Here is a 12,928-nt window from a genome sequence, read left to right on the forward strand (position 1 = left end):
CAGGCGGACTCTCAACCACTGCGCCACCAGGGAAGCCTGGAAGATTTACATTTAAAGGTGATTTTAAAGTATTTATTTATAACTCTGAGGTTACAACCTGCTTTTATGATAATTATTAACTATAAAAACAGTAGTTAAAAAAACAAAAGGTAGTTACTTATAAAATTAATAAAGTATTATCCAGATATTCCAGACATCATTATCTTTATTTGGTTTATATTTTTTGTTAGGACCTAGGCATTAACCATTTTTATTTCTGATGATAATTTTTAAGTTTGATTGTTTTGCTTCTGTATTCTTTTTTTTTTTTTTTTTTTTTGCGGTACGCGGGCCTCTCACTGTTGTGGCCTCTCCCTTTGTGGAGCACAGGCTCCAGACGTGCAGGCTCAGTGGCCATGGCTCACGGGCCTAGCCGCTCCGCGGCATGGGGGATCTTCCTGGACCGGGGCACGAACCCATGTCCCCTGCATCGGTAGATGGACTCCCAACCACTGCGCCACCAGGGAAGCCCTTGCTTCTGTATTCTAACTCTTAGCACCATTAACATTTTTTATGTTGTTGGCCTACTTTCTTGCTTCAGGTGTTACTGGAAAATGTTGATTCTTTGTGCAGAATGAAATGTGGCACAATGCACTTTCTTTCAATTTTTTTCCCCCTGTATATTTTGACTTTAGAGTTCGGGGGATTAGGGAATTGGTTGTTTTAGCCTTTTTTTCAGAATAATTTCAGTGTATATTAAGGGCTTAATAAATAGTAGCAGTTACAATAAATAGCTACCCTCGTGTATACTATTCCTAACTAGAGAAGACGTTCAATAACCATTTGCTTTTCTTTATTGGGGGAAGGAACAAGCCAATAAATGTTCATTTTATATGAAATGAAATTATTAGATATGCTATAAAATTGCTATTAGCATAATCTATGAATTGGCTATTCTGGTGAACGATATTTTGAGTGATACAGAGTTATCACTTACAGCATAGATGGATTACTAGTTTTCAGAGTTAGAATGTAGTGAAATTGATAGTAAGGCTAGGATTGATGCTTCTGAAGTGTCTGGATAGGACATCACATCTCAAATGGCAGTCATGTTTTGGAATGGTACATTCAGTGAGAGAGGGTGGTTATTGGCTCAGGGCCTACCTTATCATGCTGTAAACTTTGCCTAAATTTCTTCTCAGAAAACAGTTACATAGGTTTTCTCAAAGTTTCTTTTCCCCTGTTTACAAATGTTTGAAATATACATGACTTTTTCATGGAAAGTGTTTGGGGATGGGGTCTAATTGTGGAGACTTAAGCTATTTTCATAAGGAAACAGTTCTGTTTTTGGTCTAGAAAATGGCCACAGGAGACCTCCTTTGGGAGGAGGGGTGTCATGGTTTGGGTTAGCTCTGATTTTTCGCCTTTAATTCATATTGATAGGTAAGAAAATTGGCTTTGAATAATCCTCATGTTATTCATGTCAGATGTTGGGGTTGATAGAATTAGTGATGAATAATCATTTAAAACTTTGATTTGTCACTAATAAATAAGGAGGAAGATAATTGAGGCAGGAATACATACATGGACTCTATAAGAATGTTAAGCTGTATGTATATAATTATTCCAAACTTGTAATTTTCCAAAAGTAAATTATATGGACTTTTGGTAGAATGAAGTTAAGTTGTGGTGATTGTTTGTTTGTTTAGTTTATTAAAAGAGAAATTGATGGCCTTAATTTTTTAAAATTTTATGATATTGCTTACAGTTTGGTACATTTATTCCCCTAAATGAAATGAATCACAGTGTTCAGTATCAAATCCATTCTGATGGGAACCTTATTATCTTCATCTGATCTGAATGTCAGCCTCATAGCTCAAACAGTTTTTTAGAGACGATCCCTTTATCATCAGCTATCCCTATAATTAAAGCAAGCTATACATTTTAGTTTTTATTAGTTTATTTGCAGGATATCTATGTAAGATTGACATTTTTATATAAAATAAAAATTAAAACTCCCAAACAAAAAACTTTTGGACCTAAATCAGTTTTAATCCTGAAATCTGCCTAGAGAATTAATGCCAGTATTGGTATTTATTTAGCTCCATGTCTGTAATACTGTAGATTAACACTTTATTTCTCTAATGGGATTATGTATGTTAATTATGGTCTAACCAGTTTTTCTACTAAGTACAGATTAGTTTATATATGAAAGTCAGTGTTTAGAATCTAGGTCATACTTAGTCTTGTATATTAGCTTTGCCACTGACTAATGGTGGACTATGTTTCATATAAAAAGTACCTATTAGGCCTATTTATAATTCCTCTCTCACCCCAATTACTTTATCAACATTCTTTCCACATGATGTATATCAGAAACTGGTCCTTTGCATTTTTGGCTTCCTCTACAGATAAGTGTTTTTCTTTTCCCTTGGCTTCTCTTCCCCTTAATTAGACCTGTTGAGTGCTCTGGTTTCCCTTTATTAAGTTGCCCTAGTGTAGGTCTTTTTAGACCTCAGAATTTGTTTGTGGTCTTTTTCTGAGAGTGATCTTTAGCCTTTTTGTGCTTAAGTGGGACAGACAGATGGATCAGACTTGTAAGTGCATTCTCCAGGACAAATCAAGCCAAAAAAGATCTTGATAGTCAACCTAAGATTAGGTCTTTGGACTTGTCAGAGAGCAAGAAAGTTGTTTTTAACCCAGTTACTCCCTCTCCACAGAATGAAGGGACCAATCTATACTATTTGTGAATTTTGTTTCTTTGATTTTGTTTGCATAGAGGACTCCTAAAAATGTTATGTTGCTGAATTTGTTGTTACTAAGAGTGGACAGAAGAGTGAAAATAGAAAACAAAAGGAGGATTGGAGTTTTTAAGGTTTAGTGCTTGTTCATTTTTCAACTGGCATATAGGCATAAAAAGACCTGTGGTTGCCATTACTCTTAGTATTCTGTTACTTAGTTTCATAATATTATACCCAGAAATTTATTGCTGAGGTTTCAAATGAGAAAATCTTTTGTGATGAAATGAGTGACATAATGTACTTACATTACCTCCTGACAGTTACAGATCATCACTTTCTGACAGACTGCTAATCTACAAAATGTGGTTTCTTTAACAAGCAAAATGCTAGTCAATAGCTGTTAAGTGACAGTAATCTGGGTATAAAAAAGTGATTAAAAAAAAAAAGCCAGAATAACCCTCTTTCTGTTTTGAGGGATAAGTCCCATAACACTCTGAGTTTAGGCCCAGTCTTGTTCTTCATCTTTACCTTAGAGGCTATGTGGTTGGAGAAGAAGAAGAAACCTCAGAGTGTGATAGACTTGGGTTTGGATCCCAGCTCTACCTTTTACTAGCTCTTGGCCACCAGCATGTTACTTAGCCTGCCTGAATCTCAGTTCCTTCATTTAATCCAAAATGAAGGAAGGAGTGAGTACAGGGATAAACTATTGGTATAAATTTTGAATGGAATAATGTATATAAAATGATAAATGCAATGAAAGTAGTTTTCTTGCTCTGACTGGTGATACCAAAATATTAATATACTGAACTTGAGCGTAAGGGAAACTCTAAGGAGAAAAGTGTCAATATTAAACTCATTTGTTTTGTACTCCTATATCTTGTGGGAAAACCTGGAGTGCTAAACAGATGGCAGTGGAATATTTAATCATTCTTTTGAATCTTCTTCTTAAGTATTGCAAATGATCACAAACTTAACAGAAAGTTAAAGTTCTTTTCTGAGTAAATTTTTAATGACAAGGTATTTGGCATCAGATTATGTTTCCGTAGAAATTAAGCAGTGTTTTCAGTGAAGGGTTATTCCTTAGCAGGATCATGCTGAAGGAATAGATTTCTGAGAAAGGATCCTTACTTAAGTTAAAATTTTTTACTTTGGGCTTCCCTGGTGGCGCAGTGGTTGAGAGTCTGCCTGCTGATGCAGGGGACACGGGTTCATGTCCTGGTCCGGGAAGATACCCCATGCCACGGAGCGGCTGGGCCTGTGAGCCGTGGCCGCTGAGCCTGCACGTCTGGAGCCTGTGCTCCGCAACGGGAGAGGCCACAACAGTGAGAGGCCCGCGTACTGCAAAAAAAAAAAAAAAATTTTTTTACTTATGACAAAGATATCACTGATATGCTTCTAATAAATGCAAGGGGAGTTATTTGCTTTTTTGAAACAATAAGACTCTTTTAAGTGGAAAGAACAAGTTGACCTTTGCAGTTGCATGAAATACTTAAACATGCAGTAAGTTCCATGGAATTAACATCAAAATTATATATGTAGAATTGTTAAGTTTTCGGAAGTTTTTACCCCAAGGGAGAGTAGTACAACATTTTTGGGTGGGGGGCAGATTTGTTAATATTTACTTAATGTCCTTCACAAATACAGAGTGACTCTTGGTTTAGGATTATGAAAATGTATTACTATTTCTAACTTGGTTCATTTAGAAAATCATCTTGATTTTTCTTTTTTCAATTAAGAAGTTTGGTGTTTTTTTTTTTGTTTGTTTGTTTCCCTCTTGGGCTCAAAGATCCCAAAGAGATACATTCCAATATTTTACCAGCTTCAACACCTTCAGGTTCTGAGCCATTTAAGTCCAGCAATAAGTTCCTTATTTCTGTTACCATTTCAGAAATAGCGGATGCCATGGGCAGTGTCTAGTCTCCCCCATCTTTTCTGAAAAATTGTCAGGAGGAAGAGAATAAACATTTATTAAGCATGTATTATTATGAGCTAGAAAATGTACTTTATATACAGCGTACCTTTTAATCCTAATATCAACCCTCTGAAGTAGGGATTATTAGCTCAGTTTTACAAATAAGGCCACCAAGTCAACAGGTAAAATGACCTGTATGTAGCTTGTACATTGGCTTAAGACTCATAGCTAAAATTTAAACCCAGGTCAGTTTCCATTTCTCATGCTGTTCCCAGCTATCAGAGGTATAGAAATTATTTACTTACCTCTAGATGAGAACTTAATAAGAGAAAAAAACTCATAAGCATAAAAGATCATCCTTCATTTTGTTCCCAAAATAGGAATTCTCCCTAGGGCGAAATCCATCTTGCTCTTGCATCTATTTAAATGTAATCCTCATTCTTAGACTGCAGATACAGTAGTCGCCTCTTACCTACAGTTTCACTTTCCATGGTTTCATTGACCCACAGTCAACTGTGGTCAGAAAATTTTTTTTAATGGAATATTCCAGAAATAAGCAATTCATAAGTTTTAAATTGCACGCTGTTCTGAGTAGCACGATGGAATCTCGTACCTTCCTGCTCCATCCCACCCAGAATGTGAATCATCCCTTTGTCCCGTGTATCCTCCCTGTTAGTCATCTAATAGCCCTCTCAGTTATTAGATCAACTGTCGTGATATCACAGTGCTTGTGTTCAAGTGACCTTCTTTTTTTTTTTTAATAATGGCCCCAAAGAGCAAGAGTAGTGATGCTGGCAATTCATATTTGCTGAAGAGAAGCCTTTAAATGCTTCCTTTGAGTGAAAAAGTGAAAGTTCTCAACTTCATAAGGAAAGAAAACAATCATGCCGAGGTTACTAAGATCTACAGTAAGAATGAATATTCGCGAAACTGTGAAGAAGGAAATAGAAACTCGTTATGCTGTCACCTCAAACTACAAAAGTTTGGCCACCGTTTGTGTGATGAGTACTTAGTTAAGATGGAAAAGGCATTAAATATGTACAATAAGATATTTTGAGAGAGAGAGTGCATAACTCTTATTACAGTATATTGTTATAATTGTTCTATTTTATTATTAGTTATTATTGTCCATCTCTTACTGTGCCTAATTTACAAATTAAGCTTTATCAGAGGTATGTACGTATAGGAAAAAACATAGTATATGTAAGGTTTGGTACTGTCTACGGTTTCAGGTATCCACCGGGGCTCTTGGAACGAATTCACCAAAGATAAAGGGGGACTACTATAGTTTTACACAATTTTTCTTTCTTTAATTTTTAGAAGCAATCTTAAGCCTTAAGAGTACTGTATAAATACTGTACTTTTAGAATTATAAAATTATGCTTTTTTCAATTAAAAAATCTTGGGAGGGATTGAAAATATATTTTAGACTCCTTTTGAATTTTTCTGTCCTCCTCTCCTTTCTAGGCCATGTCATTAGCCGCTGGGGATAAAATTTAATTATGCCAAAGCTAAGCACTTCGCATTAACAAGCCTAAAGTGGGGAGAGAAGATAGAATAAAGCTATTAGGAGTATCAAGGAAGAAATTAAGAGAAACTAGTCCTTGGTTTTGGTAAATCTGCTACTAGCAGAAGCATCTCAGGACTTTTGATCTCTCATCCTATCCTCTCAGGCATAGTAGATGCACTCTGATCTTGTTTTGTTGTTAACTGGAATTGACTCAATTCACTTGACATTTAAATGAACATTTTTTTGCATGGTGTATTTACTTGGACTAAAGTCCAGAGCACTCAGATCATGTTTCTGTCAGCAGTTGTATATTCCTACCAAACTTATTGGCATTAGAGGCATTTAAAGGGGTGAGGAAAAACAATGAAAGTATTATATAGTATTGGTGTACTGTCACTGAAGACATCTCAAATGAGATAGAGCACTTTTTTCTTCCCTTTTTTTTTTTTGTGGTAAAATATTCATAACGTAAAATTTACTATTTCTTCATTTTTAAGCGTATAATTGAGTGACATTACATACATCCACAGTGTTGTGCAATCTTCACCACTATCCATTTCCAGAACTTTTTCATCATCCCAAACAGAAACTCTGTACCCATTAAGCAATAACTCCCCATTTCCTCTTCCCTTCAGTCCCTATAACCTCTAGTGTACTTTCTGTCTCTGTGAATTTACCTATTCTGTATATTTCATATAAATAGTAGAGTCGTAGAATATTTGTCTTATGTCTGGCTTATATCTCTTGTCATAGTGTTTTCAAATTTCATCCATGTTGTAGCATATCTCAGAATTTCATTCCTTTCTAAGGCTGAATAATATTCCATTATATTTATGTACTACATTTTGTTTATTCATCATCTGTTAGTGGGTGCTTCCACCTTTTGGCCACTGTGACTAATGCTGCTATGAACATTGGTGTACAAGTGTCTGCTTAAGTCCTTGCTTTCAGTTTTTCTAGGTCTATACCCTGGAATGGAATTGCTGGATCACATGGTAATTCTATGTTTAACTTTTTGAGGGACTGCCACACTGTTTTCCACAGTGGCTGCACCATTTTACAGTCCCATCAGCCATGCAAGAGGGTTCCAATTTCTCCACATCCTGGCCAACACTTATTATTTTCAGGTTTTTGTTGTTGTTTTTGTTTTGATAATAGTCTTCCTAATGGGTGTGAAGTGGTATCTCATTGTGGTTTTTGATTTACATTTCCCTATTGGCAGTGATGTTGAGCATCTTTCATGTGCTTATTAGCCATTTGTATATCTTATTTGGAGAAATATCTATTTAAAGTCCTTTTTCCTGTTTTTAAATGGGTTGTTTGTTTTGTTGTAGTTGTTGAGTTGCGGGAGCTCTTTAAATATTATAGATGTTAATCCCTTTTCAGGTATATGATTTACAAATATTGTCTCATTCTGTGTGTTGTTTTTTCACTCTCTTGATAGTGTCTTTTGAAGCAGAAAAGTTTTTAATTTTGATGAAGTCTAATTTGTCTATTTTTTCTTCTGTTGCCTGTGCTTTTGCTGATTTCACATCTAAGAGGTCATTGCCAAATCCAACGTAATGAAATATAATGAAATACATTGAAATGTAATGAAATATTTCATTATATTGGTAAATCCAATATAATGAAAATGTTCTAAGTGTTTTATGTCTTTAGCTCTTAATATTTAGATCTTTGATCCATTTTGAGTTAATTTTTGTGTGTGGTTATAAGGTAAGGGTCTAACTTCATTCTTTCACATGTGGACATCTAGTTTGCTCAACACCGTTGAAAAGGTTGCTCTTTCCTTGCTGAATAGACTAGACATTCTTGTCAAAAATCATTTGACCATATATGCAGAGAGAACACTTTTTAAAATTTCTTTATTATTATTTTTAAATTTTTATTTCTTTATTTAATTTTGGCTGCGTTGGGTCTTCATTGCTGCACACGGGCTTTTTCTAGTTGCGGTGAGCGGGGACTACTCTTCGTTGTGGTACGTGGGCTTCTCACTGAGGTGGCTGCTTCTCTTGTTGCGGAGCACGGGCTCTAGGCACACGGGCTTCAGTAGTTGTGGCACGAGGGCTCAGTAGTTGTGGCACGAGGGCTCAGTAGTTGTGGCTCACGGGCTCTAGAGCGCAGGCTCAGTAGTTGTGGCTCACTGGCTTAGTTGCTCCATGGCATGTGGGATCTTCCCAGACCAGGGCTCAAACCCCTGTCTCCTGCATTGGCAGGTGGATTCCCAAACACTGCGCCACCAGGGAAGTCCCAAGAACACTTTTTAAAAAAATGAAACATATGACAATGTAAACTTCTATGTCTCTGCTTCAACATCTCTCCTTAAAGAAAGATGAGCTCCTTGCAATAGTGATTAATTAAATTAATATGGAACATCAGTTGAATTGAACTTACTGTGGATAGTGTATAAACTGGATGGATGTTTGAAGTTCTTAGTGTGACAACAGACTCTCTTAAAGGAATGCATTTCCTGAAAAGTTTTTTGTACAAACCAAGGAAGATAACCAAAAGGAAGATAATAAAAAAGGCCAGAGAAATTCCCATTGTCCTAGGTCATGGGATAGTAGTCAGAGCATCCTTCTCATAACTTGGAAAATGTAGAACTTGCACATTACCATACTCCACAGTCCTCCAAACAGATTGTCTATGTGCAGGAGGTTTTTGTGTTAGTGAATGATCGCATTCAAGTCAGTGAAAGTTATTAACCTGTGTGTCCTCTGACGTATTCTTGAGGGGTTTATCAGTTTGTGAATGGATCTAAATGTTCACAGTTGAAGATTAAAGGAATATAAAAATAGGTGTAGTTCAGTAAGTGAAATGCATTCATTATCCCCCCTTAGTGATCTTTTTTCTTAAAAGAACTTTTGAATGGGTTTTTTGTTTTTCTGAAACAGTAGAATAAGAGGATAAGCTGAGTGAACAGAGAAACTAGGGTAACAGATAAAAGAGGGGGAAACCTTTTCAAAAAGAGATAATCCCTTTCCATAAAAGAAAAAAACAAGGATGGTGGTTGATAAAATTATCAATAAAAGTAAATTGGAAAACAGCCTCATAAAACTAAGCAAAATAAAAATCTAATTAGAATATATTATGAGGACTCAACCCATAAAAGAGAATTGTGAAGATGAAAAGTGATAATTAGTATTAGAGTCCAATCAGTGATTTGTATCAAGGATCCAGTTAGAATAAGCTGAACTTCACAGGCCTATGGTTAAATGGGTTTACATAGCTGGAAGGTTTGTTACCTATAAAGCAATAAAGTTTACTTTTATGTAAATCCTCAAAAGAGATTTGAGGTGCCTTGCAAAATTAAACACATATAAAATGGGTCAAAAGAGTAATTTTATAAAAGAAAGCCCATAAGAAAATACACTGCCAAATAGATATTATCCTTCATAAAGTCACCTTATTAGGGAAGACTTACTGCAACACCTCTGTCATTTCTTAGAATTTTAGGAATTCCTTTGGAACTGTTTCCACAGCCAGTTTATAAACCCACAAGAAAACCTGCTTCATTACTTCAAGTAGTCACACCTGTTTTTTAACCCTTCTCAAATTCCCCTCTTAGTTGCTGGTTGCTCTCAATAACTGCCCCCTACACCTTAAATTAAATTCATCATCTGTTGATGAAAATGTGCCACCAGGGAGGATATATATTTAGAACAATGTGCTCTTGACTCTGAAAGTAATTTTGAAAGAAGAATTGCAGATATGTTTTGAGTAATGATTGCATTACTGGAATAAGTGTCAATATATATTACCTCGGGAGTGATTATTTTGAATGGGAGAAGGCTCACTTGGATGGTAAATTTTATTACGTTTGCTTTTCAAAGGTGTTATTTGGGGAGAGGGTGGGGAAAAAATAAAAGGCATAATACAGTTTGATTGTTTTAACTTCAGGATTGTTTTGTTTTGTTTTGGAGGTTTTTGGTTTATTTTTCTGTTGTTTTGGGGTAGTTGTCTTTTAGAGAGAACTTACTTAGGAATAGATTCATTGATCCTTAGGTAGAAATACTTCTTTATTAGTTTGTTTCTTTAACTGAACAAAGCTATCCTTTTTTTAACTGAGCTATTTTTGATGGCATCCCTAATATAAAAATTTTCTCACATGTTTACACTTCTGTTTTCTTTAGCCCAACATATCAGCCTATGTGTTAACTCTGATTTCCTAAGAGTTTTTTTTTTTTTTTTTTTTTTTTTTTGGTTGCAGGGAGGGCCGCAGGCTTTCTCTAATTGCGGCGAGCCAGGCTTCTCTTTGTTTTGGGGCACGGGCTTCTCATTGCGGTGGCTTCTCTTGTTGCGGAGCATGGGCTCTAGGAGCACGAGCTTCATTAGTTGTGGCAGCGGGCTCAGTAGTCTTGGCTCATGGGCTCTAGAGCGCAGGCTCAGTAGTTGTGGCACACAGGCTTAGTTGCTCTGCGGCATGTGGGATCTTCCCAGATCAGGGATCAAACCCATGTCCCCTCCATTGGCAGGCAGATTCTTAACCACTGGGCCCCCAGGGAAATCCCTCCTAAGAGTTTTAATGCATGGTAGTACTAAGCCAGTACTATAATACCAAAAGATCAGTGCTTTTGGTAGAACTGGTTTTCTCATCAAGACTATAAAATTGATAGCCATAGTATAATTAAAATATTTCTGAGCAATCCTTAATTTGGAAGGCTTTTATTATAACTTATTGCTGATAAAAAGACTGTTCTGGCATTACATTGGCCTCTAAATGGGAAGGATTTTTAAGCAGTTTAATTAAAGGATCACCTGATCTAGGTAATGAAATAATTCTGTAGGTGCATATATATGATACTTGTGTGCTATTTAAATATTCTGTTATAGATCAGTTTAAAAACTTTTTCATCTGATAAAATTACTCAATTGGGAAAGAATAAATTAGCGATGATAGAGGAAACAAGAATCCAAAATAGTGATAATTGTTAATGGGTTTAAAGTAGCTCATTTAATATTCTATCTACTTTTGTGTGTGATTAAAAAATATCCTTAATAAAGTTAAATTTAAAAATCAGATGGGGAAAACTGACCAAATACCAACAAAGTTACTTTATTTTTAAAAGGGCCCTTAAATGTAAAGGTCTTTTTTTAGTCTTTTCATTTCCATTTGAGAATATAATCTTTATTTTAGCTCCTCTTACTGCTTTTCCTTAAACTTAAGAATTTCTTACACTACCTCCCCCAAGAAATGAAATACAATTTCCCCAGCCGAGCATACTTTTGGAGTAGTCTCTGTATGTTAGGGAAGAATTTAAAAAGAAATAATACTCCAGTGTATTATCTTCTTGTGGATTAAAGTTCTTTGTATTAGTTGAGATAAATACTCTCAAGGCTGTTATTTTTAGGTATATATTTATATTATATATTACCTGTGTTAGGTTTATACATTACTTTTAGGCAGCCTATTTATTTATTTATCTACACTTAGTTTCTAAGCTTTGATTTCTTTTATGTCATTTCTGTATCCCAGTAGAGTTTTCACTGATTTTAGATCCATCCTCTGAATTGCAGTAATATATGGTTTGTTCCTAGATCACTAGGAAATTTAAATGATTTCTTAATAAAACCCAATTCCATGTCCTCCATATTACACAGTGAGTGATAGAAATAATTCATTACCAGTGTTTATGGTCTTTGTTTTCCATTGCCAGACATAAAAGCATTCAAATGTAAGCCAGATTTTTTGTGTGATTAAATGTCATGTAATATTAGTTGCATCAGTAAAATTACTAAAATGAATCTTTTTTGTTTTAATATCCCATGCCATTTTCAACATGGATAAACTTGTTTTCAAAATAGTCCTAACATAATAGCTATCTTTGATTCATTATTTCTTTTCTGCTTACACATTCTCTGAATGTTCGCTTTACGATGGCCACTGAGAACAAGACAAATGATAATAGAGTTAAGCTGTGTAGGGAAGATTTAGGTTAAACGTAATGGATAAAACCTGCTGGGTCAGGGAACTCTAATAGTTGGTTACCTAGGCAGATCATGAGGTGATTGTGATTCTTTAAATCACTGGGAACATTTGTTTGCTTTCACAGTCATATGAAAGAATCAGATTCAGATAATTATAATTGTTATGGCATAATTGTTATAGCATTATGGTAGGGGACCAAATTAAGTGACTACGTAATGGTTCCTTTATTTCCTAAATGTTTTTTATCCACCCCCTCAATTTTTCCTTGAGATGAATAGAACAACAACATTATCTAGGATACTCTGTGGTTGTTGAAGAATGAATTTTTCCACCTGGATTTCCAATTCATTAAGTACTTAAATTCTATTTCTTTAAGACTTTTTGAGGAAGGGAATTCCCTGGCAGTCCAGTGGTTAGGACTCCATGCTCTTACTGCTGAGGGCTTGGGTTCAATCCTTGGTCAGGGAAGTATCAGTAAGATCCCACAAGCTGTGCGGCACAGGAAAAAAAAAAAGGCTCTTTGAAGAGGACAGTCAAACCATTTCAGTTAGATGGAGAACTTATGTGGAAGTATCTAAAGTATACACTAGAGGTTGCACACCAGTGGCCCATGGCACACCTCAGACCACAGACCCATAGTTTGGCTCAAATAGAGTTTGTTGGTTTTTTAAATTGAGTCAGTAGTTAAAAATTGGGGGATTCCAAGTATAAAAATCTGGGCTGGTTGTTATCACATAAATGGCAACAATCGGCTCTCATTCCCCCGGGGAGTCAGCTACATCTGACAGCTACTTCCCCCTTTAGGCCAAGACATGTACCAACACTTAGACCATTTCTCACATTAATTAACTTGCCTG

General features: G+C 35.6%; 1 protein-coding gene across 2 annotated transcripts in view; it reads left to right on the forward strand.

Annotated features, from left to right (window-relative positions):
• NT5C2 (5'-nucleotidase, cytosolic II) overlaps positions 1-12,928 on the forward strand; it is a 104,732-nt gene that overhangs the window by 65,858 nt on the left and 25,946 nt on the right. The gene's annotated exons all lie outside the window — the stretch shown is intronic.

Source organism: Phocoena phocoena, chromosome 16, assembly GCF_963924675.1.
Source record: "Phocoena phocoena chromosome 16, mPhoPho1.1, whole genome shotgun sequence".
NCBI lineage: Eukaryota > Metazoa > Chordata > Mammalia > Artiodactyla > Phocoenidae > Phocoena > Phocoena phocoena.